We start from the raw sequence: 8,503 nt of genomic DNA, 5'->3' as shown, positions 1-8,503 counted from the left end.
TAGAAAGCCAGCTAATGTATGCGTTCACAGACACAAGGACAAAAATAAATCAAGTGGTGCCTGAGTTGCTTCCCCTAGGTGATGAAATGTGGGAGAGTGGAATGAGAGAAGGAAGGCATCGCTGAAAAACTCACTGGCTCTGGAATTTTGGCAACCCACCCCCTTCCTTTGCCGTTGATTCATTCCACACACATCACTTACTGTGGGAGATACTCAGTGCCAGCTGTCAGCAGCACAGATCAATACAAGCTCTCTCCTGTCCTCAAGGAGGTCGTTGTCTGGTGAGGGCGACAACACACAATCACACAATTATAGTATAACAAGGAAGCGTTAACTGGGAGACTGGAAAAAGTGCTATTAGAGCAATTTGGGATCGAGACGTGTGTAAACATAGGTAAATCTGCTTATGATTTATTGTTTTGTTAATCATCGTATTTGTCTTGCCTGAGGTGGTTTGGGGAGACTCCACATTCCGTTTTCTTTGTTATTCAGTTCGAGGGTCGGATGCTCAAGAACCGGTGCTAGTGACGCAGTCATTCCTGTGGATGTGCAGACATTCACTCATCAAACACTTACTTAGTGTCAGGCACTTTGCTAGTTTCTGGAAGTAGTTTAAGGATGGTACTTTTCTTTTTGTGGTAACATAAAACATATAAAACATAAAATTTGCAATTGTAACCTTTTTAAGTATACAAATCAGTAGCATTGATTGCCTTTTCAACGTTGAGCTACTGTCACCACCTTCCATTACTAAAAGTTTTTTATTTAATCACCCAAAACAGAAACTCTTTACCCATTAAGCAATAACTCACCATCCCTCCCTACCCCCAGCCCTGGATAAACTCTAGTCTTCTTTCTGTCTCGGTGAATTTTGCTTATTCTAGATATTTCATATAAGTAGACTCCTACAATGTTTGTCCTTTTGCGTCTGGCCTGTTTCACTCATCATAATGCTTTCAAGTTCATCCATGTTGTCACATGCATCAAAACTTCCTTCCTTTATTATGACTGAATAATATTCCATTTTATGTAAACCACATTTTGTTTAACCATTCATCTGCTTGTGGGCACTTGGGTTGCTTCCACATTTTGGCTTTTGTGAATAATGCTGCTGTGAAGATTGATGGACAAGTATCTGTTTGAATTTCTGTTTTGGATTCTTTGGGTGTACACCTAGGAGTGGAATTGCTGGGTAGGTCATATGGTAGTTCTATGATTAACTTTTTGAGGAACTGCCACACTGTTCTCCACAGCTGCTGCACCATTTCACAATCCCACTAACAATGTATTAGGACTACAATTTCTTGCCAACACTTGTTATTTTCTATTTTTAAAATGGTAGCCACCCAAGTGGGTATGAAGTGGCATTTCATGGTAGTTTAGGATGGTGGCATTGGGTTTAGTCATTACTTATTGTTAGTCGAGTTACTGAAAGTCTAGAAAATTGGAAGCAAGAGCCCAGTGACTGTCTACTAGAGACCCAGATAGTCCAGGCTGAGAAGCACAGATTTCTGCCACAACCCCCATGCCCCAAAGCCATGGCAGATGCTGCCTGCAGCTGGCAGGCATTTGTCCATGCTAAGACTGCACACAACTGAGCATACTTCATAACCCAATATTCTGAAACCATCCCCAAGGAAGAGAGCTCTACCCCTCTTGCACCTAGGAGCAGATAAGAGGTCAGTATGAGTGGTGTGTGTCTATAGATGAGGATGGAGAGATGTCTGTCTTTGTTTCACTATTAAACCACTTAAGGGAGCCTGAATGGCTGTGTCCAACAATTCCGGAAGTGGTGGGCATTTACAAATGGCCTCCACATTCATGGTCTTAGAACAGGTAAATATTTTCCATCATGCAACACAGAGACTGCCGTGGTTCAGTGGCTTCCCAGAGTGATGGGGCTAGGATGGGAGCAGAAGTTTATCTGCCTGAGGTCAGTGCTCATTCTAAGGCATCAATGCTGCCAAACACAGAGGGCTGGGGGATAAATGACCCTACACACCAGGCAGATACTGGAAATAAATATACTATGCATTCGTCTTAGGACGTATTCCCACAGATTAGACTTGGGAAGTCAAGGGCTAAAGTCAAACTACCTTGGACTGCCTGGCACTTGTAGATTCAGTAACTCTGGTGACTGGGAATTAGATGTCCCTTTGAACACCTTGCAAGCAACTGACCTCAGTAGAGCCCAAACCAAAGTATGACCAAAGGGCCACCAGCATCAGAATCACCTGCAGAGCTCAATAGAAATGCAGGTTACGGGGCCCACCACTGGATCTACCAAACTAGAATCAGTGGGCCCTGGGAATCTGCATTTAAAACGCTCTCCAGCTAATCCTTCTGCCACTAAAGTTTGTCCTAAACATTTTACCTCTTATCTCTCGAGGACTTAAAGCCTTTCTTTGCTTCAACCTTTGTAAGAATCCTTTTTACTTGTACTGCCCTTTCTTCCCCTCTCTGCAACTGTGACCCCACTTAGTCCTGCACACCTCCATGCCCCAGCACCCCACTCTAGCTATCCTCTGCTCTCTTTCCTATTCTACCTACTAAGCAAACTGGTCTTTTGAAGGTACCTGCCACATGCTTAATACATCAAGGCATATGGAGCCTCCACAATCTGGCCCCACACCAGCAAATTAACCCTGTTTCCTGGTGATTTCAACACATGCCCTCTTTCCAGGAAGGCTAGCCTCCTCATTGTCCCCACCAGCTCCAGGAAGGCTAGCCTCATCATTGTCCCCACCAGCTCAGGAAGGCTGGTCTCCTCATTGTCACCACCAGCTCTTTGCCAACTCTGTGCCTTTGCTCATGCAAATACTCTCACAACAGCAGCTTTCCCTGTTCTGTCTCCATCTGTTCAAGTCCCAGCCCCACCTTCCCAACTACTTCTTCCCACAGTTATCTTCCCATCCCTGAACTGCTGTTCATGTTAGCATCCACGTCACACACCGAAGCACCTACTTGCTCCCATCTGTGTTACGCTTCCGGTTAAACAGTGAGCTGCTCTGGGCTCAGACTACTTCATATTTCTTTGATAGCTACTGCTGTAATACGTAGCAGAGTCCTAAACTCACAGGAGATTTTCAACATCTCCTAGTTGATTGACATTAATAGACTTCAACCTAGGCAGCTGAGCTGAGCAAGCATTAGGTTACTAATCAGTTTCCAAAATATCAACTGTGCTATTTGAAGACTATTTTGGGTGTGCAGTCTGGGCTGAGGGTGCCTGCTAAATGGCCTGGGTCTCCTTGTTTGGAAAGGTGCAGAGCTGGGAGCACCGGGGCAGGTCCATGTGGGAGGCAGGTGCAATGTGTGTGAGAGAGATGTCCAAGACAATGACATTTTGGTCATTGTATGTGGAAATGCCACTCTATGGAAAGGCAGGTTGGGTTCCTGGCTATCCCAGCTCAGCAGTGGTCAAGGAAGCAAGAGGCTGGACCGGCAGAGCCATGATTGCCTCCAGGGGAAAAGAGGAAGGGTCAGTTTTCAAGATTCTTTGCCTGCCCAGTGCCTCCTGACCATCGTCAGTGCCACTCACTCTTCCCATCCTCCCTCCTGCTAAAACTGCATCCCCCTGGGGAAATGAAATCGTCTGGAAACTCAGAGGGCTTGCATTTGGGTAGTGAGGACTTGACTCTTGGAGTCCTCTGTTACTTGATGCTCATTCATCAAATATTCATTGAACTCCTGTATGCAGGTGCTTTTCTTGCACTGGGCATAGAGCCCTGCACTCAAATCACACAAGCATCCCTGCTCTAGTGGTGCTCCTATCCTGGTTTATTCTTTCTATGATGTTCCCACACACCAGGCATAGCACTAGACACCAGGGACTCTTTGATGAAGATGACAGTCTTACCAAGAAGCAACTTATGGGTGGGGAGAGAGACAGTTGTAAACAGGTGGTTGCAAAACAATGCACGCTAAATAGTTTAGAACTTAGAACTTGGTGCTCCCATGCTATACCCTTGGACGAGGAGAAAAGTAAAACTCTTTAACAGGAACACATTTTCTTTTTGTTTATTTTTTCAGTTCTATATGATTTTCAAAAACCATCATCAACATGGCATTCTCATAGTTTCTGAGTCAATGCTATAAGCCTACATAGGCTAATTCTTTCGCAGATATATTTGATGATTGTCATGTTCCTGGTCTTGGGAATGTCTTACTGTGTCACGGTCCCTAGATTACTGATGGCAGAAGGCCGCTCCCATCCAGACATCATCTTTCTGCTAAAACACCATTAACAACTGGAAGACTATGATTACTTCTTGTCCCTTGAGGATTTACAGGTGTTGTGTATGGTGGGAGCCAGTGCTTGCTTTCAGCACTACTCAACACATTCTTGTAGAATGAGTACATGCTATGTTCCAGATAAGAAAGCTGGGACTACAGGCCATGTCCCAGCATCTTATCCTTTCTGGCAAGGATCATATTACAAAGCACTAAAATGACCTCATCCTGTTGTTATTTGAAAAGCAAAAGACCTGTCTGTCCGCAGATATTTTCCCACCTTTGAAATTGCTGATTGAGATCCCCACCTTTAAGGTTTCATGTTTTAAAACTTTTTATTGTGGTAACATCAATAAACTCAAAATTTCCCATTTTAACCACTTTCCATTATAGAATTCTGTGGTATTAATTACTTTCACAATGTGGTGTTATTGTAATTAACATCCATTGCCCACACATTTTCATCATCTTGCACAGAAATTCTTCACCTATTAAGCAGTAACTTCCCCTTCCCCTCTTCTGTAATCTACAGTCCATCCCTATGAATTTGCTTATTCTAGCTATTTCATACAAGCAAGATCATACGATATTTTTCTTTCTATGTCTGGCTTATTTAACTCAACATGATGTCTTCAAGGTTCATCCATGTTGTAGCATTCCTTTTTGTGGTTGAATAATATTCCATTGCATGGATATACCACACTTTGTTTATCCATTCATCTGTTAATGGACACTTGAGTTGCTTCCATTTTGGGTTATTGTGAATAATGCTGCTATGAACATTGGTGTATAAATCTGAGTCCCTGCTTTCAATTCTTTCTTGTGTATACCTAAACATTCAAGTTTGAGGACTGTCCTAGATAATGTCTTATAGTGCCTGCCTGGGCTGTCTGTCAATTGCTCTTTCTCCTATTTCACATCTGAACTCCCCAAGAAAGGACCAGAATAGATCCATTAGCCAATGTCATCCCTGATATGGAGAGTACACCAGTTGGGACAGTTCATGGCAGCCAACCTAGGGATTGGCTACCCTGGGGTCAGAAGCCCCTGCTAATTCAATCAGATGTAGGCAGGGTGGCTGCAGCCTGGCTTTCTTTAGAAAGCTGGAGGGTTTCCTGGATGTCATGGAGAGATCTCTCTCTCACTTTCCCACCAATCAGTGCTTCCCCTCCCCAACCATGGTCTGCAAATGGTATCGATTATTTGGGGACTAAAGGGAATTATTATAATTATCATAATCAAAGTGTCTGCTCTATATACATTTGCAGACTACCTGGGGGAGAGGAAATCTCTGTAATCCAAATAGAGCCATTTGGGGCCATCCACTTCTTGTGAGGTATCTACTTATTGGCCAATTTCTTGAGCCAGTTATTGTAAGATCGTCTCTGCTAAACACAACCCATCATCAAGAGCTTGACAGATAATATAGACTTTAATGAAGGTCTTGTTGGGAGGGGAAGGAAGGGATTGGCTTGCCACCAGAGAACCAGCCTACCTTAATTTTTCTCTCTTTGGAAATTGCCAAATCCGTCATTGTCAGCACCTCCATTGGCAGGTAGCACATCCAACTCCATCAAACAAAAGGCAACTGCACGGCATTGTTAAGGACTTCCATCCAGACACAGACCACCAGAAACACACATGCAGTTGAACCAGTTGGGTTTATTACTCATTGCCAGGACAAAAATTGTTCACGATGGGGAATCGTGGGGTATCTCAGTAAGATGAAGTTAGAAAGAACCAATCATAGGATTTGGGCTTTGGTTGGACGATTTGGGAGAGGGTCTAAGGAAGTGGGGATTGACTCTAGATTGGATGCTTTCAGCAAGTGGAGCCAGTTCTATGATTGGGCATCTCAATAAATTTTACCTATAAGGAAGGGAGATCAGAACAAGATAAAGCCATAATTGGCAAAGAAGTAGCAGTCACTAGTGTTAGCCAAGAGAGGGTTTTTTGAGGCTGTTTTTGCAAGTGGCACAGATACCTTGTTTTTGTCTGTGCTTAGACACAATGATCAAGAAGCCCTCTTTTTCTCTTTCTGTCATGGTTTCAGACTGAGGTCCGAGGTTGATGTTCGGTGAGATTTCTTATGTCACTAGGAGAAGACCATGGCTGAATGTGAGAGCCAGGTAGCTTCTGGATACTGGGGACTGCTCATTTTTCTTTCTCAGCTCTCAGCAAATGAAAAACCTGTGGGTTCTCAGCCAGTGTCACTCCCTGTTGTTCTCCTAGGCAGGGTTGAGGTGCACAGAATAGGGGCTTTATTAATGAACTATCAGGACAGTGAATACATGGATGCCCATTCATTGATTCTCCCAACACACACTGGCCGAAGGTGTCCTAGGAACCAGGGACCACTCTAAGATGAGGAGCTCCAAGGGGAAGGATACCTGATCTGTTGGAGGGAGCCTGACAGGGGAAAGAGAGAGCACTTTAAGCAGATGTCCCCAGGGCTAAGACAGAACCAGTTAGGTTGCACTGTGAACGTGCAAAGAAGGAGAGCCGTCAGGGCAGGGACCTCAGAATCTACTTAGGGAGGAGGTGAAGCTCCAAGCCGTGAGGGATGATTGTTCTCTGGGAGGACAGCATGAAAAGGGGGAAATAGCCATGGGGAGGTACGACAAGGCCTGGGGACTTGTTTGTCTGGTACCCCTGTAAAGTGTCTGAAGCAGAGAAGAGGGGTGGCCTTTGGAGGCCCCCGTTACCTGGGAGGAACTGAACTAGTGGCCTTGTAGGCCAGTCCTCGAGGAGGAAAACCAGAGAGGGGAAAGGGTAATAGGACGTGGGTCTCTTCCCACACCTCCATCCCACTTCCCCCTTTCCCCATAACAATTTTTTATCATATTTTTATTGTAGAATATAACACATATACATAAAAGTGATAACCTTCCAGGTGTGACTCAACACGCAATTAGAGAGCAAATCCCAAAGATTATCATACGTCATAATTACACAGTTTCAGCCACTTCCCTACTATGAAATATAACAAATATAAGAAAAGGTAATATCCCTCAAAGCATGATTCAACAAAGCGATCACGAGTTATAGCACCATAGTTTTAATTACTTCCTCACTGTGAAATCTAATATATATACAAAAAGGTATAGCTTTCAAATTACAATTCAACGAGTAGCCACAGAACAAATTCCAAAGGATGCCACCATTTCAAATCCCTCCCTCCACCTGTTCTAATACCCCAGCAAAAAATATGGAACACTTCATGAATTTGCACGCCATCCTTTTGCAGGGGCCATGCTAATCTTCTCTGTATCATTCCATTTTAGTATACATGCTGCTGAAGTGAGTACCCCATAACAATTTTTGAAATTACCTATTTAACTGCTTGTTGAGTGTACTTCGAAAGTTAACACCTTGCTGTGTGTGTGTTTTGTTTTGCAATAATGGAAATAGCTGAAGTTGTGGCACTGTGAGACCCATGATATTCTTTGAAATTTGCTCTCTAACTACTTGTTAAATCATACTTTGAATGTTGTCACTGTAATGTATACATGTTAAAGTTCACAATGAAAAAATGCATTGAAAAAATAAAGTATCAATGCTTGGAGGACTGTCAAGCAGACCCCAAGAACTGGTTTGGCAGCCACACTCTATTTTGCTAGATCCCCTTGGGAGTTCTGTTTCTGTTTGGGGCTGTTTGTCTATCCTCCCACTCCCCAGCACCTGCCAAAGGCCTCTGAGCAGAGCTCAGCTCTCAGCTTCAGTTTCTGTTACCTTTGAGCCATGTTACCTTTGAGCCATGTCTCTACCTTCTTGAGGTGTTTCCTCGTCTGGAAAAGGGGATAATGCCACTGTCCCATGGGGTGCCATGCGGCATACATGAAATGCTTGTACAGCATCTGGCTCTGCTCCCTTCTCTTTCCTTTCTCCCCCACAACAAAACGGAGGAGGCAGGAGAAGGGAAGCACAGAACAAGTTCAAAGCCTAGTTGTAAGACCCAAAAGCTTGCTACATTTGAATGTACCAAAAGAAAGTGCAACCAGGTGTTGCTTATAGCCCAGGAACATTTAAAGGGCTTCCAGTAAGCTGTAAAACTCACTTTGTATTTACTCTAAAAGGGAACGTTGAAAGTCAGCTTGCCAAGCCCTCCCATTTTATGGCTGTGGAAACTGAGGCCCCGGTGTGTATTGACTCTCTTGGTCCAACATTGAATAATTAGCATAGCTGAGAGGAGAACACAGACATTCAGCACAACAGGCTTGCATACTCAGGGCCAGACGGGCCCACAGAACAAACAAGAGCCATCATCTAA

General features: G+C 43.9%; 1 non-coding gene across 1 annotated transcript; it reads right to left on the bottom strand.

Annotated features, from left to right (window-relative positions):
- Positions 1-7,435: 7,435 nt before the first annotated feature.
- Positions 7,436-7,541, bottom strand: LOC119541062. The gene has a single exon (XR_005218192.1). It is a non-coding gene; the product is annotated as a U6 spliceosomal RNA (small nuclear RNA).
- Positions 7,542-8,503: the final 962 nt, after the last annotated feature.

This window comes from Choloepus didactylus, chromosome 7 (assembly GCF_015220235.1).
Source record: "Choloepus didactylus isolate mChoDid1 chromosome 7, mChoDid1.pri, whole genome shotgun sequence".
NCBI lineage: Eukaryota > Metazoa > Chordata > Mammalia > Pilosa > Megalonychidae > Choloepus > Choloepus didactylus.
The sequence above is the reverse complement of the archived record's forward strand: the minus strand, read 5'-3'. Positions and strand labels throughout refer to the sequence as shown.